Genomic DNA, 26,805 nt, shown 5'->3' on the forward strand with positions numbered 1-26,805 from the left:
GACTCTGACACTTGGGTAAGCTTCACCATCCAGCTTTGGTTTATTTACCTCGCTTGACGCGTTTCGGCACACTTGCCTTTTTTACAATGGGTAGTCGTTAAAAAGCACCATTTTTAAACACACAGATGAAGGTCACATGGTTGTTTGTTAAAATAGATATAGTAAACAGACTACGCAAATGAAACATCGTCATTGACATTGCTCAGACTGACTCATTGTTCCAGTAGTTAAAATCACTACTGGACCCATACATATATAATATTGCAAAATCCATATTACACATGTTAAAACTTAATACATAGTTTACACCATGATTTGCAGAAAAAACTATTTTTTTTTTTTTTTATTTAAACATGACTAGATTGTCACTGTTTAACCAGAAATATACTTCCCACAATAATTACTGATTCCTGATAAAATCTCGGCATAACTAGCAACTTAAAATATCACTCATGGTAGGCTATGGCTCATCTTATCCAAACAACTTGCTGTCGGTCACAATGTCCATTTGCAAAAAAGTATCGGGCTAGTGCCCCAATATTAAGTCAATCCAGTCCATGATTCTGCCAATAAATAAAAACAGGTTTCAATTTAGTGCAAATCATTATTATTAAAGTGCAAGTGCATTACAGTACATCTGATATTCAGTGCAACGTTCTCAGAATTTCTGTGCAAAATAGCAATTAACATACAAGAACTGTTACATATAGATTTTCTTAAAAGATTTCCTACCCTTATAAAAAATCTAAAAAAATTCAAAAATCTCTATATTCAATAGCACCAAGCGAATAAGTAGTGCAAAATATTTTAATACCTTTAATGTATTTTTATACCCATATTGCAACTCACGGGATTGTAGGGACACAAAAATATAATACTGCTAGTGCAAAATCAGTATGTTCCCACACTTCCGCGAATTACCAATCAGGCGCACAACAATATTCCCTTGATCATTTCTTACAGTATAGAGTATTAATATTCAATTACTCAATATAACACTTTTGTTCATCATGTTGCCAAATACTTGTACTGCTTTAATAAAGTACACCTATTTCAAGACCTTCTTTTTATCTTTAAGTGGTAAAAGTTAGTGTTAAGTTAAAATAATTAAAATTCAAATGACAAAGGAAATTTGACTTGGTAATTATGTTAAGTGTACATATAAATCCTCCTCTATATTCAAACCATTTGGAATTTTGGTATTAAATAAGAGTATGTACTTTGATTCCAAGTTACGCAACTTTCTTTCCCTATCACCACCTCTCAGATTTTTGGGGATTTGATCAATTGCAAAGTAAACAAGACCATTAATGTTTCCCTTGTGTTCTTCGTTAATGTGGCGAGCTACCACATAGTTCTTATCATTATTCTTGACTGCTCTTAGGTGTTGGAGTATGCGAATGTGGACCATATGGATAGTACTCCCAAAATACATTTTTGGACATGAACACTGCAAAACATAAACAACATATTCACTTTTACAGTTCAATGAGGTTCTTATCTTCCATGGGCTGTTTAACAGGGGAAACGTTACCAGTCTTTCATTCTTACCATGCTTACAGGCCTTACACTTATAGCATTTATGGAAGCCTGGGGTGGTTTGTAGCCAATTCCTTCCTCCCTTCTCCACACCTGGACTTATTTTAAATAAATCCTCTCTCATTGATTTTGCTTTACTGAAAGTTATCATAGGTCTTCTTGACACAAGGTCATGTAACACCTGATCCTGCTTAATTAGGTACCAATGCCTACACAAGCTATCTCTCACTTTAGTTTGGTAGGCATTGTATCCTGTAATCATTCTGATCTGATCTTGTGTTCGTTTTCTCTTTTCTTTTAACTTTACTTCATCTGGTTTTAGTAGTGTTTCTCTTTGTATGCTGTTTACTTTTTCTTTTGCCTGATTCAATATTTTAGGAGTATATCCTCGTTGTAGAAATCTCTCATTTAAAGCACTTTGAGCATGATCAAGAGTTTTTTTGTCACTGCAATTCCGTTTCATCCTTAAATTTTCTGCATAAGGGATGCTCAATTTTAGACTCGGAGGATGAAAACTTTCCGCATGCAGTATTGTATTTCCTGCAGTTGGCTTTCTATAAGTGCGTGTCTGTATTTTCCCTTGTGAAATATACACTTCCAAATCTAAATATGTGACACTCATGTTACTTATGTGGTCAGTAAATTTCAAATTGAGATTGTTCTCATTCATTTTATTAATGAATTCATGTGCGGATTCTTTGGAGCCGTCCCATATAATAAATAGAGCGTCGATAAAACGAATCCACTTGATTATATGGGTTTCCCACTCCATACTGTGGTCAACTTTGAGCACCTGCTCCTCCCACCAGCCCATATGCAAATTAGCATAGCTGGGGGCGAAGCAGGTGCCCATCGCAGACCCTTGCATCCGTCTATAGGTGTCACCACCAAACAGAAAATGGTTATTACTGAGACATAACCTACACATTTCAATCAGCATACTAGTATGCTGATACAGATTGATGGGTCTCTGATTTAAATAATGTCTGACTGCCCTTATGCCATCATCATGGGAGATACTGGTGTATAAACTCACCACATCCAAAGTAATCAACAGATATGACTCATTCCATGCTGTGTCCACTATTTTGTTCAAAAAATCTCTTGTATCCAGTATGTATGCAGGGAGTGTCTTTACATAGGTCTGTAAAAATGCATCAAGGTATCTGGAGGTCGGTTCAAATAAACTACCAATGGCTGAAATAATAGGTCGCCCTGGTGGTCTTTCTTTGTTCTTGTGGACCTTTGGAATTAGATATAAAATTGGTACTACCGGGTTGTCTACTTTCAAAAACAAAAATTCTGTTTTACTAATTAGACCCAAATCTCGCCATCTAGTCAAGTCCTTAACATATTTATGTTTAATCTCCAATAGATTGCTCTGTGGGACTTTTACATAGCAATCTTTATCATTTAGCTGTGTCATGGCTTCAGTGTTGTATGCCTCTAAAGGCCACAGAACAAGGTAGCGCTGAGAATAAACACTAATGACAGACTCAATCTGGTCTCTACTATCGCTACCGCTCCATACACCTCCAATAATGGCCGCAAAACTCATTATCTGCGATAAGCATACTAAACACATATATTAAAACGATAATTCCAACACAATTTAAAAAAAATATATATATGTGTGTGAACAAGGGCACGGCTGTGCTCGAAACACATCACGGAGTAGGACAATAAAATTCTACCTGCTATCGCTATCGGGGTCTGTTTCCCTCTGTTCGCCGGTGCTGTTGCGCTGCTGTGGAGGTTTGGAGAGTTCTTGGCTGTAATATATATATCTAATTCGCCGTATCAAGCAAACCGGGAAACACCACAAATTCCCATTTACTGCGCACCTACAATCAGAGGAATAAAAAATATAAAAAATAAAGTAAAAAAGTGTCTGAACTCTACTTATAAGAGGTATCCAATAAAAAACAAGAATGTGCATATGGAGTGCCCAAGTGATCAAAAGGCAAACTCTTAATGCAGAATTTTTACAAAGGCGATATGAAGCACTAATGGTTATCATCTAATATCCAGCATGTTATGTACATATAGGCTTACAATCTATTGTGCATTGGAAACAAATAATACACAATAATAATAAATGCTGAAACAAGTGCACATATATACACAGTGATCATACATTTTGTACAGAGCGAGTGAAGCTTTCTACATAAGGGTCCTGCGAATAAATACAATCACAGCAGTATACAAATGTATATACAATATATATACACAACAGGAGCAGTAATGTACACACTCTACAGTTCAACCTATTTCTGGTAGTGTTTACACATTAAATCAATGCCCAGATTACACTGCGGTCATTAAGTCCTTCTGTCGCTGTATGATACCTTTCGATCATACGGGCTTCAAGGCGGTTCAAGCTCATTTGGAGTTTGACTTTATTATGTGGTTTCACTACTAGTAGCACTGACCACCTTATATCGTTCTCATTGTGGCCACATTGCATATAATGCTGGACTAATGGAACTCTCTGTGTTTTGCATCGTAAGCGTGATTTATGTTGCAATATGCGCATGTTGACAGCCTGGGTCATTTGTCCAATATATGCTTTCCCAAAAGGGCATATCACAGAGTACACAACATTTTTTATGTTACAATTCGACAAACTATGTTGAATATGTTTTTTATTGTTGATCAAAACAAATTTCAGAGTCATTAGTCTGTGGGCATGCAGCGCAGTTTTTGCACCTGTAATGCCCTGTCACTGCCGGAAGGCCCAGTAGACCCCTCAAATCCCTTTTCACCACTTGTGTGCGTGCTGCTCTCACTAGATGTTGCCTTAATTTTTTACCTCTGCGGGATGCAAAAAGTGGTTTCGGGATGTTAAAGTGTTCAACCAACCGCCAATTGTGTAAAATGATCTGTTTTACCTTATTAGCCTTCGGGTTGAATGTGAGAACACAAGTCAATTGCTCAGAGTCTTGCTTGGTCTTAGGTATTAAAAGACTTTCTTGTGGAGTGAACCAGGCTTTTCTTAACTGCCACCCGGACCAGTTTTTTAGGATAACCTCACACACACAATTTGTGTTACAAAACCTCTGCATTCTTAAAATAATAATTTTTATTGGAGCAATTTTGACAGATTCTCAAAAACTGCCCGTATGGTAGGTTGTCTTTGAGATTTCTGGGGTGTCCGTATGTATATTTCAACAAGGTATTCCGATCAGTTGGCTTAGTGTATAGACTCACCTCCAGTTTTCCATCGTTCTCAACAATCCAAACATCTAAAAAATTAATCTGCACATTAATTGATGATTTGGTGAACCTCAGATCTAAGTTGCAGGAATTGAGCCACATATGGATTTGTTCCAACTCTTCTAGACCACCCCTTCCATATCATAAAGATATCATCAATAAATCGCACCCAGGCGTTTATGTGCGGTTTGAAGGGGGTAGACTCATTAAAAATATATTGCTTTTCGAAACAATCCACAAGGTTGGCTATTTCAGGGGTGAAACAACAGCCCATAGCCACGCCCTTGACTTGTAAATACAGATCATTTTTTAAGGCAAAGAAATTGTTTTTCAAACATATCCAGGCAAATGCTGTAAAAATTCGGTTGGTACTTGGTGAGGTCTTGGTCTCTTATCAAGGACCATAGTCATAACCACCAATGCTTCCTCTTGGGGGATATTTGTATACAAATGTTCGATGTCGAAAGAGACCAACAGCTGTTAGTCCCTATCGGACACCTAATGCTCAATTTTAGAAATCCGATCGATCGTATCTCTTATGTATGCTCTTGTTTGGACCACGAATGGTTTCAGAAAAAAATCAATATACTTGGCCAAAGGTTCAAGTAGGGACCCACACGCCAAAATGATCGGTCTCCCTGGTGGGTGTTGTACATTTTTAAGTACCTTAAGGAGTACATATGTATTAGGTATCTTTTGTGTGGTAACATTAAGATATTCATATTCCTTTTTACACAAATAACCCAGCTCCAAAGCTTCTGTTGTAAGATGTAAAATTTGGGCTTTAAGCCGAGGGATAGGGATTGTCTGGGTAGGGGCGGTAATGTTCCGGATTATTCAATTGATGCATAATCTCCTCATCGTATTTATCACTGTCCCACAGGACAATTTCCCCTCCTTTATCGGCTGGTTTAATTATCGTAAGGGGATTCTGTGCCAGATTTCTTAACGCAATGTGTTCATTTTTGGAGAAATTAGGTTTATAAAGGTGAGAAGGGTGTTTTTAGGCTCACACAGTTGCGCAGCATGCGCTGTTCATTGACAAGTCGAGTAAAAGATGACTTTGTTGTGTTTATTTCATTTATAGAAATAGTAGTGTCCAGATTAGGAATAAGAGGGACAGTCTTTTTGCAGTTCCCACTAGTGAGAGAGGTAGGTGCCGACCGAGTGTGTTTTTCTGACACAGATTCATATGACTTATAATGCATTTATGCCTCCACGGATGATATAATTAGTGTGCATCGCTTGCTTTTTTCCAGGCACCTCGGGTTTAGGAACCCGTGACTCTAGGATTCAGTGGTTGCGCATCACGTGACCTAGACAAGATAGCAAATGTGAGTGGCGTTTGTCGCCTTTTTTAACACTCACTCCAATTGAGTTCACTAGATATGGCTTGAATGAGTGCACACACTGTGCTTCGTTTTTAAACTCACATTGGTGTTAACTGGTAGCCATCACTGTGATTACTAGCCTCACACTGGTTATTGGCACGTATTTGTTTTACATATTTTTCTACTTATTTTTCTACATATTTTGAGACTTGTCTTTTTTTTCTCACTCGTTTTTGACTTTTGTTTAAGTGGTGTCGCACATAGTGCTTTATGTAGTGTGGTGATCCAGCATGCTCTGTACAATTATAAGGATAGATGTGTATATTAATATACATATATCTTATGGATTTATTTAGATTAGTTCCATTGCCCTTGTCCTGAGGAGTCCAAGAAGAATATAAAGGATGAAATGCGTCCGCGTCGACATTTGTTTGAGAAGTCCCTATAAAAATTGAAAAAGTGTGATTCAAACTGTTGTGTGGCACAATAGAATAAAGGGAAAAGAGGCTTCTCCCTCTATGTCTCAAAAGACTACCTCTAAGTGTATCACTCAGAATCAATGAGTGAACACTAGTTATATAAATATCAGTGGGTATTGGCAACGTAAAGTTGATGTCACAATTGTTGTGTTGTTTATATATGTATTTTTGGTATGTCCTTGTGCTTTTGAATGTTATATATGAATTTTGTTCACAAAGATTGATCCCATAATATGTGTGCTTTGAAATAATTTGGATAAGACATTTGTATAGGATTGAAATCTGAGGATACGGTAATTAAATGTTCCCTATGATAAAATAATAACAAGATATTAATTCCTCCAAACCTATTCTTGTTAATATGTGATAGTGTTCTATACCCAGGTATAGGAGGGTAATTTGGGTAAACCCCTTGTGTATTGGTATATTTGTGGATTTAGGAGAAGCTGGCAAAACATGCTTTCACTTTGAAAGTTAAGAAGCACTAATTTGCCCGGAAGGAGTTAGATCAGCGCAATTCCACTTTGCACGTGCCATAAGTGCCTACCAGGTCTATCTCTGATTTTCATCTCTGACTTCTGTTTTCATTTCTTGCCCATCCTACTCCACCCTCTCCCCCCCCCAGCACACTCCTGTCTCATTCTACCTCGAGTCCTCATGACGATCTCATATTGTGAAGGGATCAAAACGCCATTGACCTATTAACAGACCCCATTAATAATACATTTTACTTACTACATTGTGAGCAGTCTATTCAGCAATTTAATGTGATGCACAAATATGGCGATTTATTAATATTTGTGTGTTACGTTTTCCAAGCTCATTTGTCCTCACTGTCACTTTTTCAAATGAACTCAAAGTTTGCTCACTGTTATTTCTTTTCTGATACTTTTGTTATAAAACCTTTGTTATATCAACATTTTCCGATATGATTTCTGATTAAATGACACATGGATCCTGACACCAATACCAGGAAGTGACATGAAACAAGAGCGCCAGCACTGAGGCGCTGGCACTAGAGCCCCAACACGAATACGGGGAGACACAGCCGGCGATACAGTGAGGCTGACACTGGCACAGTTAATCTCACCTGAAGACACGAACACTGGCAGAGGGATACTGGTACTGTGACACCAACATTGAAATGGGGCTATTGGCACTGGGACATGGCTACACATAATAATGAAACTGTCGAAGGGACACGTGGATATGGAGACACTGGCAGTGACATGGGGCATAGACATTTTAACACTAATGAAAGTAATGGGAGCCTGCTGCATGTGAAGGGAAAGAGGGGCTTTAATTTCCTTGTCGCTTGAGCCTTGTGCATCATTTAAACTTCACTGCACCCACTTGCCCAGTCAACAATGAAGCACTGTACACACAACGGATAACTGACAGAATATCGAGGAGAAGAATATCGAGCCGCCAGAATATATCGAGGTAAAAATATAGTGACAGAATATCGACTTCCTATCTACAAACAGGTAAAAACTAAAATATTGAATCCAAAATATCGTTGTCAATAATATAGTTTGCTAAAATATAGACTTTTTTAAATGTCTTAAAAGTAATATAAAATTAATTAAATAATAAATGTAATTAAGTAAAACATACTTAAAAATAATTTTAAAAAACGTTAAAATTAATAAATAAATGTAATGTAAAAAAACATGCATTTTTATTTTTTATTATATATATTAACTTAATAATATTAAAAGATAATTCATATTTTTCATTTTAAAATGTTAAAAACAATTTAAAATATAATTACATATATATATATATAAATAAACCTATAATATAAAAATAAAATATATTTAATACGTTAAAACATTAAAATATATATATTTTGTTAAAATAAGATTTTACACTATATTAAATATAAAAATACTGAAAAGGTTGCATAGCGTAGGGGATAAAAAAAACTATTTCCACTCCAACGAGTGGTACAGTAGGGAAAGTATTGGATAGCGGGTGGATAAAAATTACTATTCCCACTCCAGCGAGTGGAATAGTAGAGAAAGTGTTGGATAGCGGGTGGGTAAAAATTACTGTTCCCACTCCAGTGAATTCAACAGTAGAGAAAGTGTTGGATAGCGGGAGGGTAAAAATTACTATTCCCACTCCAGTGAGTGCAACAGTAGGAAAAATGTTGGATAGCGGGTGGGTAAAAATGACTATTGACTCTCCAGTGAGTGCAACAGTAGGGAAAGTGTTGGATAGCGGGTGTGTAAAAATTACTATTCCCACTCCAGTGAGTGCAACAGTAGTGAAAGTGTTGGATAGCGGGTGGGTAAAAATTACTATTCCCACTCCAATGAGTACAACAGTAGGGAAAGTGTTGGATAGCGGATGGGAATAATGTACTATTCCCACTCCACCAAGTGTAACAGGAAGGAAAGTGCTGGATAGCGGGAGGGTACAAATTACTATTCCCACTCCAGTGAGTGCAACAGTAGGGAAAGTGTTGGATAGCGGGTGGGTAGAAATTACTATTACCACTCCAGTGAGTGCAACAGTAGGGAAAGTGTTGGATAGAGGGAGGGTAAAAATTACTATTCCCACTCCAGTGAGTGCAACAGAAGGGAAAGTGTTGGATAGCGGATGGGTAAAATTTACTATTCGCACTCCAGTGAGTGCAACAGTAGAGAAAGTGTTGGATAGCGGGTGGGAATAATTTAATATTCCCACTCCACCAAATGTAACAGTAGGAAAAGTGCCGGATAGCGTAGGGGAATAATTTAGTATACCCACTCCTGCAATATAATTTTATGGCAAGACCGGAGGCTCCTATTATCCTTTTCTTATCTTGCTTTAATTCCAACAGCAGCCAAGATAAGTAAAAAACTACAGTTCCCAAGGGTCCAGAAAAACAACTGGCCAATGGGAACGCAATAAAAACAATATCACGTAACCAATCAGAATACAATAGCCTAGATAACGTCATTACTGACTACAGAGCTTCCTCTTTTCTTGCTGCTCCACAGTCAGATAAGTAGTCTATCTTTGTTGCTCTGGTGTTCTTGTAATAATTGCTTGGTTTTTATGGTTTATTTATATTGGCTTTATATTTAATCATTGTACGCGCATGCGGAGCTTTCCGCTTTCTTTTTCTCGCCTTCGCGGCTGCAACTTTCACTTCCCCTCCCCCTGCGCGCGGTCTCTTTGGTAATTATCGCTGCGCAGTGCCTCCCGCTGCTCTCCTCCCGAGCGCGTCTCCTCTCAGCGTGGTCCCCGCTGCATGCGCTCTGGTTCCCGACCGCTGCTGACCTTTGGAGCGTGCAGCCTTCATGTGGTTCCCGCTGTGCAGGCGTTTGTCGCGTCTCCCGCGGAGGTTCTTCCCGCTGTGCTCGTTTAGAGCGTGTCTTTTGCCTCTCGCTCTGCGACCGCCTTTGAAGTGCCCAATAGTTTGCTCGGCTCCGCCGGAGCTCTCCTTCCTCTTGTTAGTCACGCCCTGCGGGGGTGTGTCCTTGTGGTGGTTCAACCTCCTGGTTTTTGTTTAACCCTTTCCACCCTTATATTTTCAATAGTGTTGGTGAATTATGGAATTAGATAGCCCGCCTGGCTCAGACCAGCTACAGGGGTAAGGCGAGTCCTTCAGGAATTACCTAAATACATTTATTAACTCTTCTGTGGAGTCTGCAGTGGAAACGTCCATGAGGCGTTTTTCTAAAGGCATGGAGAATTCCATGTTAAGCTTATTGTCCAAAGCATTGGCCCATTCTACGGGGGATAGCAGAAAGAAAAAGGTGGTTTCCTCTGCCTCTGCGCCTGTTGCCACTACTGCGTCATGCCTGACCAGCGAGGTTTCCACGCATGTGATTGAGGACTTGGTGCCTCCCAGGCCTCCTGCTAAGGAGGGGTTATTGAGTTCTGAGGGCAAGCGCAAATCTAAATTGAAGCATTCAGAGGTTCCCAAGAAGCTGGTTATTTCCACCATTTTGGACACTAATGACGATATGGATGGCGCAGATGATTTAGATGACGTTTCTGACCCTCCCTCCCCTCCTGCTAAGAAATCCAAAATAGATTCCTTCAGTTTTGAACCCGTTTTAGATTCCGAAGGGGTTCCCATGTTTGACCCTGCTTCCATTCGTCACCCGAATTCCACTGAGTGGTTTCCTGTTTCACATGTGGGTGACTATATCTCCACCAGGCTGCGTCTTCCTTTGGACGCTACTGTTAGGGCTAGGTTGAAATCTGAATGTCCAAAACCCTCTTTGGCCGAGAAGATCGCTATTGTCCCGGTTATTGATCAACCCATACTCACCTTCTTTTCCAAATTTGGTAAAGACCTGCGCAAAGGTGTAAACAAGGCCTGGTCTACCTGCCAGGATAAATTACTTGATGTCGTGGGTCCTTTGGCTCGCATTTTTGATTTAGCCGAATCTGCTCGCCTTGACGGTTCAGAGATGTCTGCAGACGTCATTTAACTTTGGATCCAACTAGCCTTTTGTATTTTGGGTAATGCGAATGCTGCGATCACCCACGAACGGCGTAAAGGTCTGCTAATTAAACTTGATGCCAAATTGGCCAATTTAGCTTCTCAGGACCCTGGCACTAAAGCAAATGGTCTCTTTTTTGGTGATTCCTTGATAAAGGACCTCAGTAGGTTTGCTTCTACGTTCGCCTCTTTAGACAAAGCTCAGCAACCAATTAAGAAAGTGTTTTCACCTCTGGTTTTTGGACGGGCCGGCAGAGGAAAGGGTCGCTCTTCCGGCCATTCATATCCCAACCAAGGCTCCAGAGGTTCCTTCCACTTCAATACGCAAGACTATAAACCCCAATTCTATCCACAGAGAGGCCGTGGTTTCAGAGGTCGAGGCCAAAGGAATTTCAGACACAACAACCAACAAGGTAGGTTCTGTTCCACCCCCTCCTGTAGGAGGTCGTTTAAATTTTTTTCTCCAGAAGTGGCAGGCTCTCACCGCAGATCCTTGGGTCCTAGATACAGTCCAAGGCTATCTTATCGAGCTTTACGCGCTGCCTTCCCAGATTGTGTTCCCTCCTCCTCTGGTGTTTTCGGAAGAAATGTCTCATCTCATTTCCTTAGAGGTCCAAAGCCTTCTTCAAAAACAGGCAATTCTTGTCTCTCCCTTCGATCGTACGGGTTTTCTCAGCTCTCTCTTCCTGGTGCAGAAAAAGAACAAAAAGATGCGTTCAGTGATTAACTTGAAGCGGTTCAACCAATTCGTGGTTTACCGCCATTTCAAAATGGAGACTATAATTCACTTGAGAGACACTCTTCGTCCAAACGATTGGATGGTCAGACTGGACTTGCAGGACGCCTACCTCACCATCCCAATTCACCCTTCTCACACCAAGTTTCTCCAATTCCAAAGGCTAGGTATGACCTATCGGTTCAGCTCTCTTCCTTTCGGTCTGTCATCAGCACCATGGTGCTTCACAAAAGTCATGAAACCTGTGGTGTCTTTCCTCCGGTCCTTGGGAATCAGACTCTTAATTTATCTGCACGACATCTTGATCATGAACTCAGACCAACAGCTCCTTCTGTGCGATCTACATACTACCCAATCACTTCTCCTCGATCTGGGTTTCCTCATCAATCAAGAGAAGTCCATGCTTCTTCCCTCCCAATGCATAGAGTTCTTGGGTTTCCTTGTAGACGCTTCCACAGCTCCTCTCATGCTTCCACAGTCCAAGGTCTCGTCCATCAAGTCCGAAATTTCTCAAGTTCTTCAGACCTGCCTCATTTCCCTCCGATCTCTAGCGAGAATCGTAGGTCTTCTCTCCGCTTCCATTCAAGCTATCTTTCCGGGCCCCCTTCATTATCGGGCCCTCCAACGTCTAAAAATCATACATCTTCGCCAAGGGTTGGCCTACGCCAATCTCATTCCTTTAGATCAGGAATCTCGAGTAGAACTGCAGTGGTGGATCAACCATTTAGATGCTTGGAACTATATTCGCTTCGGCCCCAGATCTTGCATTAGAATCAGATGCAAGCCTGTCGGGATGGGGAGCCGGCTGTGTTCCAATATCGACTGGCGGAACATGGTCTCAAGAGGAGTAAAAATTGCACATCAATTGTTTAGAGATGCTCGCAGGTTCCTTTGCGATTCAAAGTCTCACAAAGAACAGAGTTCAATGTTCCATTCTCTTCCGCATGGACAATGTTTCTGCGGTCCGCTACATCAACCATCTCGGTGGCACAAAATCCAAACCCCTAGCAGAGCTTGCGAAGAGCCTTTGGGAGTACTGCTTGTCGCACCAACTTTCTCTGACGGCGGAGTATCTCCCAGGAGATCTCAATGCAGTCACTCCAGCGATTGGAGGCTTCTTCCATCCGTTTTCCGATCTCTCTCAAAAATGGGGCTCTTTTTATATCGATCTGTTTGCTTTGCGCCTCAACACCCAATTGCCTCGATTCTTCAGCTGGCGTCCAGACCCCTCGGCTCTAGCTACGGACGCATTCCTTCAGGACTGGTCTCTTCATCTCAATTATGCCTTTCCTCCTTTCCTCATGATCAACAGGGTTCTGTCTCAAGTTCGTCGTCAATTGACAACCTTGGTCATTGTGGTTCCTTTCTGGCAATCCGAGATTTAGTTTCCTTCCCTGCTGGAAATGGCAACGGATTTCCCAGTTCTTCTCCCTGTTCGCAACGATCTGCTTCTGAACCCCTTGGGTCTTCCTCACAATCTTATCCTGGACAATTCTTTGGTTCTGTCGGCCTGGAAAGTTTCCGGACTGTCCCTCCTGATGTCCTCATTTCACAGGAAGCTTCCCTCTTTATCAGCAAAGCCTGGGCCCCTGGGACCTCCAAAGCTAACAAGTCCGCATGGTCTTTATGGGCAAGCTGGTGTCTGGAAAGACAGATTGATCCCTTTTCAGCCCCTCTAACTTTTTTAAACAATTTCATGGCTTCCGAAGCCAGTGCAGGTAAATCTTACAGGACAGTCAATTTGTACAGATCTGCTATTTCCCTTAACCATTCCCCTATTGACAGCAAGCCAGTAAGTGTTCATCCTTTAATCTGCCGCCTTCTGAGAGGAGTTCGGTTTTCCAAACCTCCGTTGGCTAAGTATTCTAGTTTATGGGATGTCAATGTTGTTCTCAAACTGTTTTCTGATTGGCCAGATAATTCTGCTCTGTCTCTTAAAACGTTGTCTGCTAAGCTTACCATGCTCTTGTGTCTGGTATCTATTAAACGTGTTTCAGACGTAAAAGCTTTGGATTTTTCCTCTCGCCAATTTTCTCCTACAGGTGTTTTGTTCCAAATTAATAGACGGACTAAGACAAATTTGAATTCTGTTTTTTACCCCTATTTTCCTTCACATCCTAAATTATGCGTAGGCCAATCTCTAAAAGTATATGAACAAAGGACTTCTGATCTCAGAACGCCCTCTCATTCCCATCTCCTCATTTCTTTCCGTAAGCCCCATCTTCCTGTCTCTTCCGCTACCCTTGCCCGTTGGGTTCGTTGGGTTATGTCCCTTGCGGGCATTGATGTCTCAGTTTTCGGAGTGCATTCCACTAGGGGAGCCATGGCTTCTAAAGCCTTTTGGGCTGGCTCCCACCTGGAGGACATTCAGAGATCAGCAGACTGGACTAATGACAATGTTTTTCACATGTTTTTCTGCAAACCTGTTGATACTGTGGCTTCTTTAGTTGTTAATATGCTTTAAACAAGCATAATAGGAGCCTCCAGTCTTGCCATAAAATGTAGATTTTCCTAGTAGTTATGACGGAATGTTTTAATTTTATTAAAGACACGGACGCCTATGTCACACTCCACTCTTGTGCGGATTGTGTGTTTCAAGCCTTGAAGAGGGGAATGATTTGCCCCATAGGAGGGTGAGGGAGGAAGACCCCTGTAGTCAAACATACCTCAAGGTGCGTGAGTGGAACCCTCTCACCAAAGTCTGGTAAGAGTGGAGCCCACCAATTTTTCCTTCTAGGTCCTGATGAATGGCATGGACCCTACTGGGCCAACTGGCAGAAACATGTCGACCACATTCACCACGGTGGGGGGGACAGTAGAATCCACAGCACACCAATCACTTATTTTATTTACCATATAGATGCCAGCTAAATTAAAGTTGATTTGACATCTATAATGGCCTTTTAACCTCACTTTTCACTTTTAAGTGCCCCCACTTAGTTTAGAGTATCACTGTCGTCAGGTGTATGCCAGCCCTCTATCAAACCAAGTATTTAGAGGGTGAGGACTGGTCAATGATGAAGCATGACACCAGGTGGTGTGTGAGACCAGTCTTTCACTTTTAGTAAGATGCCTGCACTCACAGACTTACACTGTAGCACCTCGGTCCCTTGTCTGGGAGCGGCCCATTTGTGTTGAACAGGAGTCATTAAGTGTCTGTAGTCAGAACTGAAATCTGATTTGACTATACTGGTGAGAGAGGCAGGTTCTGGGTACATGTAGTATCAAGGTGTGTATAACTGTAAACGTTGTTGCAAGGAATTACAGTGAGGTATGTGTAGGTGTTCCTGTTGGAGGTATTACGTAAAGTGCTACTGGGAGAAGAAATAGTAAATTTGTTGATTTCAGGGTAGTATAGTCAATTGTAAGTATGTTTCCTGACAAGTGGATGATGATACTTTCTGGTTTACTCATTCTTAGAACACTCAATAATTAAGTCAGATGCAGGCTAAATAGACACCCATCAAACATAGAGCGAAGTAGATGCTTCTCACGCCCATTCTATTATTATTACTCGTGGTGTCTCTCTGCATTTATGCTCTGATTATGGCTTCCTGGCCAGTGCACAGCAGATCTTAATGCAGACCAGTATCCACTTGGACAGGGTCCTCCTTTGCATAGCCTTCTCTTACTTTGCCAGGGAGAGCCCCACAAAAAGCTGATCATCCACATGGTGTTCCTTCATTTGATCAATGTAAAAACTTAACGCCCTTGTGGGATCTACCTTTGGTCCTTAAAACCAAGCAAGTATATGAAAATATGCGTCCTGCAGGTCCAAGGACAAGTCCTCTGGGTCTGAGGGAAACAGGATCTGTGGCTAGCGTGAGCATTTTGAACTTGTCCTTCTGCAGGAAGAAAATACCAAATAGCGGAGCACTCGTCTTATGTAAGTTACTGCTGTCATAATAGTCCAAGTCAGTTTATATATCCATTAGTACATCATAGTATATACAGCATTTATATTGCTTGACTAGAATAGAGAAACTCTCTCATAAATCAACTTCAGACATTTGTCTTATTTTTGCATTTTTTTAACGTTAGGCTAGCAAACAGTGTCACTGTGATCTACAGAACAACAGAAAAGAGATGCAAGTATCCTTTACACGAAACAAAGTAACACAAAGTATCAATGTTACACAACCAATTAGTAACCTGCAGCAGAAATATACTTGTAACACAAGGTTAAGGATGGAGGAAAAGGAAGAACAGAGAACAGTGGAGAGCCACACACATAGGTTTGTAGGGCAATTAGCCAGATTTTAAAAAATAGGGTAGGGGGCTAGCTTAACAAAGTTGAGGCAGATTAGAGTGCATCAGTGGGTGGAGTTGAGAAGGGAGGGAAACTTAACACACAGGGGAGGCCAGAGGGACTGTAATTTGAAGAGGGAGTGGGCGCAGTAGCTCTATAGTAAGCAGAGGGTACCAACTTAAAGGAAGGAGAGAATAGGTTTGGTGCTCAGCCTAGTTCAGGAAGAGACTAAACAATTGAAGAGACTACGCAAACAAGTTTTCTATTCTTGCAGCACTGTGCAAATTCTGGTTTGAGAAACATAAGCTTTCAGATTACTGAGAATTACATGGACCCATATCTTTTAAAGGAAAATTTGGCTTATAAATGCTACATCTTCAAGTCAACAGCCTGTGGAGTCCATTGACTCATTTATCACATGCCTGGAAGAGTTTCTCAAGCACTGCAAATTTGATAATTACACTTTCCTAGAAGCACACAGATCACAAATTATTGACAGTTAAGCATTTGCATTTGGCTGGGTCTCATCTGATGTAGCATAGTGGGTAGAAAAGGGATTGACTAGGATGCAGACCAAATCATTTATAGTAGCTGACATTAATTCTAGAATTCCATCCATCACTTTTTTGTGTTCTTCTCCTGTGAATTGTCAACATTCAGAGAGAAGCTATTACAAGAACCCCTCAATCAGGAGACACTTTCACCATGGCCGAAGCAACATGCACAGAACCATTCCATGATAAAGTCATGGCTCACCCAAGACATCAGGATGACTCAAGTGTGGCTGCCTCTTTTGTGAAAGATGTGTAGAAGACATACCACCGTAGTGGCTGTACTCCTTTTGGCACATTCCCAACTTCTGAAAGCAAGTGGCATTGATGAGGCAAAGTCAGTTATTTTCACGGTATCTAGGAAAGGACAGCCTTACCAATGATCACAGAGGTGCCATTGAGGGAATCAGATCATGCACAGCGGAGTTTGATGACCTACCTTATTTTGATCCTGGCCTACATAAAGATATTATAGTGAAGTCAGCCCTTTTAGACTAGGCCCTATTCTAGCATAAAGAAACTAAGATCTAGAAGCATCCCGACACATGCCAGTCGGAGTTTGATGAAAACTTCATAAGCCAAATCGCAGGTTGAGAAAGAGAGATTGGCTGTTGTATAGGCCTCGAAACATTTTTATTTCTTCATCTATCAAAAACCATTTCCAACCATCACAGATCACCAAGCACTGGTGTCTATCTTTGGCAACCCAAAGCCCAAGATGTCTTCCTCGGTCAAGCGCTGGGGCCTGAGACTGCAAGAACACAGATTCAAAATCACCCAGAGGCCAGGAAAACAGAGAAATCTCGTTGCCCTCTTTTATTGTTTTGTGCTAGCAACTATAGCAGCAAGTCATCAATTGATGAGAAATATCTCAGATACATTATACAACAAGCTTGCCATGTTTTTCTTGAGACAAAAACGACAAAATCAAAATCTCAGTTGAAGACCCAGTCTTTCAGCAGTGAAGTAATGGATTGAATCCCGAAGGTCTCAAGACCTTGAGAAGGCAGAATGACCACATACACTGTAACCTCAAGGAACGAATCACCATTCAAAGTGACCAGATTGAGCTTACATACCACAAGCGAGAACTTCTTCTGAGGGCAATTGTCTGATCAACCCTCGTGCTCTCATAAAGCAGGTCATCAAGCTTGCTCATGAAAGCCAGAGGCATTCTTGACACTGAAAGTTTCTTATGATTCCACTTAATAATGTACTGGTAGGTGGAAAATATGCTTGCAACATTCCATTTCTGTCAAAACACAGGAAAAAAACTGTCCTTATGAACTTGAATGGTCAGGATTGCCACAAGACATATAGGAGGAGATTGCCATACATGTGTTTTGATGCATTGCCGGAGGAGATGCTTTCCTTGTCCTAACTGACAAATCCTCCCATTTTCTGGAAGTCATGGTTGTTCATAACACCTCAGCCGCAATGGCCATTCATGCTCTTAACAAATGTTTTTTCAAATTTTTGGCATACAGGCTACTGTAAAGTACAATAATGGTTCACCCATCAATGGAAATGACTTTTTATCATAGCAAAAACATGCAGTAATTTCTCCAGGGTAATAATAATGCATTTTCAGGCCTCCCAGAAAAAAGCAGGTTGCAAAAACGTATAAATAACATATCTCTGAAGAACTGCTTCATGCCCTCAGAGACTATTGGGATATACTTCACAGCAGAAAATGACTGGCTTTGGTGATCTTCTTTTAGCTGGAAAACTCAGGACAAAGATCCCACACATAGGGCCCCATTAGTATGGCGGGTGGACATACCCTTGGGAAACGGGACTGCCCGCTGAGGGTGCGGCGGTCCCGCACTCCCGATTAGTATGCGCCCGCCACACAGGCGCGCGCATGGCGCATCTGGAACATTGCAGCGGGCGGTGCAGAGAGCACCGCCCGCCGCAATGCCACAAAGGCAGGTTGTGCGTTTCAATGCACAACATGACAGGCACCGCGCAGCGCCTGCCACGCTGTTCATTGAAAGGCACCCCCATGTGCACCCCCCAGAATCCCTGGGGGCCCGCTGCGGGCCCCCAATGGCAAACACCACCTGCATAGTAATATGGATGGCGATGTCTACCAGACACAGCCACCATATAAACGGCTTTTCTGCCCGGTAGGCAATCGGGCAGATTGCCTACCGGTGGAAAACCGGCGGACGGTCTTCCCGTCTGCCGGGGTCCCCCCCGCCATGGTAATGTGGCGGGGGTGAAATATGCAGCGGGCGGAAGTTTTGGGCGGGCGGATCGCCACCGCCATATGGGTGGTGGCGATCCGCCCGTTATCCTAATGAACCCCATTGTCTCTTCCACAGCACACCAGAATGTAGGGCTTTCGGACAGCTATATGAAATAGTAAATCACTTCCCACCAAACTGTTTTGCTCAAAATGGTCCAGCAATAACGATTCGGTTGACTTGTGTCCCACTTGCCAAGTTAGCTCTGAATCCATAGTCCATCTACTCTTTTTTTATCCGCCTTACCGGTCGCTGAGAAAACAAGCATTTGCAATGCAATAGGTCTCGCATTTATAAGAGTTTGAGCTAACAGCATTGTAATTTACAACAAATAAAAGGCATTGTCATTTACAATGTCAGTAGCATAAACTTGCATGAAAGCAGTGTGTGGAGTTCAGCAGTGTGCGGCGTGCAGCAGTGAGAGGCATGCAGCACTGTGTGGCGTGCAGTGGCGTGCAGGAGTGTGCGGCATGCAGCAGTGTGCTGCGGGCAGCAGTGTCATGCAGCATGTAGCAGTGTGTAATGCAGCAGTGTGCAGCAGTGTGTGGCGGGCAGCAGTGTGCGGCGTGCAGCAGTGTGTGCTGTGCAGCAGTGTGAGGCGTGCAGCTGTGTGTGGCGTGCAGCAGTGTGAGGCGTGCAGCAGTGTGAGGCGTGCAGCAGTGTTTCGTGTAGCAGTGTGAGGCGTGCAGCAGTGTGCGGTGTGCAGCAGTGTGCGGCATGCAGCAGTGTGCGGCGTGCAGCAGTGTGAGGCGTGCAGCAGTGTGCCGCGTGCAGCAGTGTGCCGCGTGCAGCAGTGTGAGGCATGCAGCAGTGTGAGGCATGCAGCAGTGTGAGGCGTGCAGCAGTGTGAGGCGTGCAGCAGTGTTTGGCGTGCAGTAGTGTGTGGCGTGCAGCAGTGTGTGGCGTGCAGCAGTGTGAGGCGTGCAGCAGTGTGAGGCGTGCAGCAGTGTTTCGTGTAGCAGTGTGAGGCGTGCAGCAGTGTGCGGCGTGCAGCAGTGTGAGGCGTGCAGCAGTGTGTGGCGTTCAGCAGTGTGTGGCGTGCAGCAGTGTGTGGCGTGCAGCAGTGTGAGGCGTGCAGCAGTGTGAGGCATGCAGCAGTGTGAGGCATGCAGCAGTGTATGGCGTGCAGCAGTGTGTGGCGTGCAGCAGTGTGAGGCGTGCAGCAGTGTTTTGTGTAGTAGTGTGAGGCGTGCAGCAGTGTGCGGCGTGCAGCAGTGTGCAGCGTGCAGCAATGTGAGGCGTGCAGCAGTGTGCGACGTGCAGCAGTGTGAGGCATGCAGCAGTGTGTAGCGTGCAGCAGTGTGTGGCGTGCAGCAGTGTGTCGCGTGCAGCAGTGTGAGGCGTGCAGCAGTGTGAGGCGTGCAGCAGTGTGTGGCGTGCAGCAGTGTGAGGTGTGCAGCAGTGTGAGGCGTGCAGCAGTGTGTGGCGTGCAGCAGTGTGTGGCGTGCAGTAGTGTGTGGCGTGCAGCAGTGTGAGGCGTGCAGCAGTGTTTCGTGTAGCAGTGTGAGGGGTGCAGCAGTGTGCGGCGTGCAGCAGTGTGCGGCGTGCAGCAGTGTGAGGTGTGCAGCACTATGAGGCGTGCAGCAGTGTGTGGCGTGCAGCAGTGTGAGGCGTGCAGCAGTGTGAGGCGTGCAGCAGTGTGTGGCGTGCAGCAGTGTGTGGCGTGCAGCAGTGTGAGGTGTGCAGCAGTGTTTCGTGTAGCAGTGTGAGGTGTGCAGCAGTGTGCGGCGTGCAGCAGTGTGAGACGTGCAGCAGTGTGTGGCGTGCAGCAGTGTGTGGCGTGCAGCAGTGTGAGGCGTGCAGCAGTGTGTGACGTGCAGCAGTGTGCGGCGTGCAGCAGTGTGCGGCGTGCAGCAGTGTGAGGTGTGCAGCAGTGTGAGGCGTGCAGCAGTGTGTGGCGTGCAGCAGTGTGTGGCGTGCAGCAGTGTGTGGCGTGCAGCAGTGTGAGGCGTGCAGCAGTGTTTCATGTAGCAGTGTGAGGCGTGCAGCAGTGTGCGGCGTGCAGCAGTGTGAGGTGTGCAGCAGTGTGCGGCGTGCAGCAGTGTGAGGCGTGCAGCAGTGTGAGGCGTGCAGCAGTGTGAGGCGTGCAGCTGTGTGGCGTGCAGCAGTGTGAGGCGTGCAGCAGTGTGAGGCGTGCAGCAGTGTTTCGTGTAGCAGTGTGAGGCGTGCAGCAGTGTGCGGCGTGCAGCAGTGTGCGGCATGCAGCAGTGTGAGGCGTGCAGCAGTGTGAGGCGTGCAGCAGTGTTTGGCGTGCAGCAGTGTGTGGCGTGCAGCAGTGTGTGGCGTGCAGCAGTGTGAGGCGTGCAGCAGTGTGAGGCGTGCAGCAGTGTTTCGTGTAGCAGTGTGAGGCGTGCAGCAGTGTGCGGCGTGCAGCAGCGTGAGGCGTGCAGCAGTGTGTGGCGTGCAGCAGTGTGAGGCATGCAGCAGTGTTTCGTGTAGCAGTGTGAGGTGTGCAGCAGTGTGCGGCATGCAGCAGTGTGCGGCGTGCAGCAGTGTGAGGCGTGCAGCAGTGTGTGGCGTGCAGCAGTGTGTGGCGTGCAGCAGTGTGAGGCGTGCAGCAGTGTGTGGTGTGCAGCAGTGTGCGGCATGCAGCAGTGTGCGGCGTGCAGCAGTGTGAGGCGTGCAGAAGTGTGAAGCGTGCAGCAGTGTGTGGCGTGCAGTAGTGTGTGGCGTGCAGCAGTGTGAGGCATGCAGCAGTGTGAGGCGTGCAGCAGTGTGAGGCATGCAGCAGTGTGAGGCGTGCAGCAGTGTGCGGCGTGCAGCAGTGTGCAGCGTGCAGCAATGTGAGGCGTGCAGCAGTGTGCGGCGTGCAGCAGTGTGCAGCGTGCAGCAATGTGAGGCGTGCAGCAGTGTGCAACGTGCAGCAGTGTGAGGCGTGCAGCAGTGTGTGGCGTGCAGCAGTGTGTGGCGTGCAGCAGTGTGTAGCGTGCAGCAGTGTGAGGCGTGCAGCAGTGTGAGGCGTGCAGCAGTGTGTGGCGTGCAGCAGTGTGAGGTGTGCAGCAGTGTGAGGCGTGCAGCAGTGTGTGGCGTGCAGCAGTGTGTGGCGTGCAGTAGTGTGTGGCGTGCAGCAGTGTGAGGCGTGCAGCAGTGTTTCATGTAGCAGTGTGAGGCGTGCAGCAGTGTGCGGCGTGCAGCAGTGTGCGGCGTGCAGCAGTGTGAGGCATGCAGCACTATGAGGCGTGCAGCAGTGTGTGGCGTGCAGCAGTGTGAGGCGTGCAGCAGTGTGAGGCGTGCAGCAGTGTGTGGCGTGCAGCAGTGTGTGGCGTGCAGCAGTGTGCGGCGTGCAGCAGTGTGAGGCATGCAGCACTATGAGGCGTGCAGCAGTGTGCGGCGTGCAGCAGTGTGAGGTGTGCAGCAGTGTGAGGCGTGCAGCAGTGTGTGGCGTGCAGCAGTGTGTGGCGTGCAGCAGTGTGTGGCATGCAGCAGTGTGAGGCGTGCAGCAGTGTTTCATGTAGCAGTGTGAGGCGTGCAGCAGTGTGCGGCGTGCAGCAGTGTGAGGTGTGCAGCAGTGTGCGGCGTGCAGCAGTGTGAGGCGTGCAGCAGTGTGAGGCGTGCAGCAGTGTGAGGCGTGCAGCTGTGTGGCGTGCAGCAGTGTGAGGCGTGCAGCAGTGTGAGGCGTGCAGCAGTGTTTCGTGTAGCAGTGTGAGGCGTGCAGCAGTGTGCGGCGTGCAGCAGTGTGCGGCATGCAGCAGTGTGAGGCGTGCAGCAGTGTGAGGCGTGCAGCAGTGTTTGGCGTGCAGCAGTGTGTGGCGTGCAGCAGTGTGTGGCGCGCAGCAGTGTGTGGCGTGCAGCAGTGTTTCGTGTAGCAGAGCGATGGCGTGCAGCAGTGTGTGGCTTGCAGCAGTGTGAGGCATGCAGCAGTGTGTGGCGTGCAGCAGTGTGAGGCGCGCAGCAGTGTGTGGCGCACAGCAGTGTGTGGCGTGCATCAGTGTGAGGGGTGCAGCAGTGTTTCGTGTAGCAGTGTGAGGCGTGCAGCAGTGTGCGGCGTGCAGCAGTGTGAGCCGTGCAGCAGTGTGAGGCGTGCAGCAGTGAGCGGCATGTAGCAGTGTGCGGCGTGCAGCAGTGTGCGGCGTGCAGCGGTGTGCGGCGTGCAGCAGTGTGAGGCGTGCAGCAGTGTGCGGCGTGCAGCAGTGTGAGGCGTGCAGTAGTATGTGGCGTGCAGTAGTGTGTGGCGTGCAGCAGTGTGTGGCGCGCAGCAGTGTGAGGCGTGCAGCATTGTGAGGCGTGCAGCAGTGTTTCGTGTAGCAGTGTGTGGCGTGCAGCAGTGTGCGGCGTGCAGCAGTGTGTGGCGTGCAGCAGTGTGAGGCATGCAGCAGTGTGAGGCGTGCAGCAGTGTGAGGCGTGCAGCAGTGTGCGGCGTGCAGCAGTGTGAGGCGTGCAGCAGTGTGCGGCGTGCAGCTGTGTGAGGCATGCAGCAGTGTGAGGCGTGCAGCAGTGTGTGGCGTGCAGCAGTGTGAGGCGTGCAGCAGTGTGAGGCGTGCAGCAGTGTGAGGCGTGCAGCAGTGTTTCGTGTAGCAGAGCGATGGCGTGCAGCAGTGTGCAGCGTGCAGCAGTGTGCGGCGTGCAGCAGTGTGTGATGCAGCAGTGTGTAATGCAGCAGTGTGTGGCGTGCGGTAGTGTGCGGCATGCAGCAGTGTGCGGCGTGCAGCATTGTGTGGCGTGCAGCAGTGTGTGGCGTGCAGCAGTGTGTGGCGTGGTTTGTAAACAACAAGAATAGCGGACATCAAAGGAAGGGTGGGAGGGAACGAGCATATGGGGTGTGAGTTCTAACGAAAGTTAATTTTTGTAAGAGGGGATGCAGGAAGTGAGGCCGAGCGCGCGCTGACGAAAGCAGTCTGCTGCTTTCAAGTCCGATGCCAGATGCCAGCTTCGCGCTCGAATGCCTCACATGCACTGGCCATAAACCGCATTCCTAAGGTCTTGTGCCCCTTACTAAATCTCTCTGAATGCGTGTGGCGGCGCACGCGCAGTAAGTAGCTAGTGGCAAATGGTTGTTCACGTAACCGCCAGCCGATCCGCTTGGGAAGCCTTTGGGAGCATTTTCTGAAGCCCCTACATAGGTCTCGCTGTGCGATCGCTTAAGCGATAGCCAGGCGAGACCTAAAAATGGATTATCCCATTATGCTATTTGGTGGGCCGAGGGCATTATCTAGAGGTCTTAAGACTCTTGTGTACTGATACCAGACAACCTATTGTATTTGGTCTTGCTAGATTCTAGCACGCTCTTTGGATTAGGCGAAAAAACTATGTAGCTGAGCCACTGCGGTTTGGAAAGCTTTGCCAGATCAGAATGTTATCAAACTTTTCCAAAACATCTTGCTATTTTGTACTTGTGGGAACTTTAAGCACCTTATCCTGTGTCATACATTTTGCTGTTTTGCACCTATGCATTTTAAAATTGTCTTGGGGGCCCGGTCTATTTGCATTTGCACAAATGTTTTTTATTGATTTTTTTATTCTATATTCTTTTATCTATATATTTCGGAGTATACTTTCTTAGGACTCTTTGCTGTATACTTTTTAGGATCTGTGTGATCGTAATAAAGTTGTAAGTAAGTAAGAAATAGTAAATGAAAGCTTATCAGGGACCTAGTTTTGATTGTTTCAAAAGGCTCGGGAACCTTCATGTGTCCTTTAATCCTACTCAGTAACAGACTTAAAAGGATCCATGATCCCAACCTGGAGTCATGGACACACTCTCATTCGCAATTCTTCCTATTTCTGAATACTCAACAGTGATCCATGTGAACATTTATTGACTGATGTACTGTCAGACATCCAAAAAGTCCATGACGGAAGCCAATCTTGGAAAGTTTAACACCGGACCCTGTTTGGTCATTCCCCGTTTCTTCTCCAGCTCCCAGTTTGGAGTCTATTCCTCACAGTTGCAAGATACTCGCTCCTCTATGGCAGAGTTTACATGGCATACATGAAAGGTACTCAGTTGTATTATTCTCAATCACAATTAAGTGCAAGTTTTGTTATTTGCTTGCTACTTAATTTCTTTTGACAACCTATTTTCTAACAACACAATTTTTGTACATTTGAGCAAATCACATAGAAATATATATCAAAAGAATATATATCACAAAACAAAAAAGTAGCAAAAAACACGGGTGTGTATAAAAATAATAGATTTTATCTTCAAATTTCTGAAAGGGTACTTGTATGAAACCCATTCAATGGAACAAGAAGGAAACAATCTGATACTTCAACCTTCACTGTTACAATTGTATACACTTTTTCACAATCACAATCGAGTAATATTAGGAAAGACGTGTACAAGTCGACCACATGCACTACAATGGGGCCGATTTCGATCCGGGTCGGAAGGGCACCGAACGCGATCCAGCCGGAAAAACTACGAGCCGTACGCTTGTTTTCCGCCCGACTCGTACAGCTGTACGAGTGAGCAAGTACGATGCTAGCTATGTGAAATTCACCGACCGAGTTGTTTCCAGGTCCGATCCGCTCCGTTCGTCTCGGTCGTAAGCTAACCGTGGCGTGCAATGGATGCGGATTACGACCGAGCCAGTACGATGCACACGTCGGACAGCCTGTGCGAGCTGTAGTGTCCGGCTCGCAAAACGTCCGGGTGGTTGCCTTTCGGGGGTCCGCATTGGACCCCCTGTCACCCGCAGCCCTATGACTCGGACACAGGGGGAGACCCAAGGGTCACCTCAACACAGGCATGTACGGTGCGGATGGCAGCGACGCGTATCCACTGTAGGGGGCGCCCTTGCGCGAGACATACCCATTCAGTCAATGGGAGCCTATGTACGCGTCGTACGACCAGCTCCCATTGACTTCTATGGGAGTCCGCCTGAACCGAGTCTGGCAGCATACGGCCGCATCATACTCGCTCGGTCGGACTGCAGGACTCCAGCTCGGTCAGAAAACACTCCGGATCTGGCTCAGTCAGAGTGCTTTCCGACCCGGATCGGAATCGGCACCAATGTGAGAGATCCTAATAAAGAACTGTTGAAGATGACCAGGTGTGAGATTCCATCCCAAAGTGTTAAGACTCAATCATAGTTCTCTTATTGATGTCGTTTTTGAAACTATAAACGTTGAGTTTTCATTCACTTCCACGGTGTGCTAAACAAGCCAGTCACTTATGTTAGTCACCGACCCGCCCGCGCCCCGTTAAAATACGTAGCAAACGGCAAGCTGCAGTTAATATGAAGTACCCATTCCGCTGCAGGCCGTGGGACGGCAGGGTTGGATTGGGAGTAAAAATCGGCCCGGGCACGCTAAAAAAAAGTGTCCCACATTTGCATATTGCCTTTACGATACACCGCTTCGGCGAAGATTATTAAAATAAAAAATAAAAAATAAAAAAGGGGGTGGGGGAATGCACGGATTAGCTTACACTGGTGAAAGTGAGGCCACTTTTGCTCCGGCCCCCTGCCCCCACTCAATATGCATATGTTAATGGGACGGCCCCAGCGAGAGAAAGGGAGTGACACCTCTTCCCTTTGATATAAGGGAGGTAATTCAGGACCATCTGCCTCCAGAAAAGCCACTCAGGCACCCACTGGTGGCATCTGAACAACGCAGAAACCGCCAAATCGCCCCCCAGACTGCTAAAAAAAACAGCCCACAGCTGGAACTGGCATTGCTCGAGTGCCCGTGTTATCAATCCGACGTTGTGGGACGGTCGTCGTAATTACACCAATACTCATCCGAACGACAGCCGCGCAGACCAGTTGTCTGGGATTCGGCCATCACTCACTCTCATCACCTGAGGTCAGACCTGCTCTGTATTGCCAAGCTGCTGACCCCCGTTCCATCGCACCACCCACCTCCCCTTCAAAATTGTGAAGGGCAGCAGAAATCTCAAAACAAAACTGTCATCTGTCAGTTCGCGTTTACTACTCGTCCGCAGAGGTCTACTCAGAAAGTGTTTACATACCGCAAAAGGCACGTGCGGGTTTACACAGCCAAAAACACTTCGGAATTCTGTGCTGTGCTCTAGGATTGGCTGTGGTGCCTTCAAAACTCCAAT

General features: G+C 45.6%; 1 long non-coding RNA gene across 1 annotated transcript; it reads right to left on the reverse strand.

Moving 5' to 3' along the window:
* Window positions 1–17: 17 nt before the first annotated feature.
* On the reverse strand, window positions 18–26,771 carry LOC146858209 (uncharacterized). The gene is made up of 3 exons (XR_014979665.1): window positions 26,713–26,771; window positions 3,234–3,383; window positions 18–563 (listed from the first exon to the last, which is right to left on the reverse strand). It is a non-coding gene; the product is annotated as an uncharacterized LOC146858209 (long non-coding RNA).
* Window positions 26,772–26,805: the final 34 nt, after the last annotated feature.

Source organism: Triturus cristatus, chromosome 3_2 (assembly GCF_964204655.1).
Source record: "Triturus cristatus chromosome 3_2, aTriCri1.1, whole genome shotgun sequence".
Classification (NCBI taxonomy): domain Eukaryota; kingdom Metazoa; phylum Chordata; class Amphibia; order Caudata; family Salamandridae; genus Triturus; species Triturus cristatus.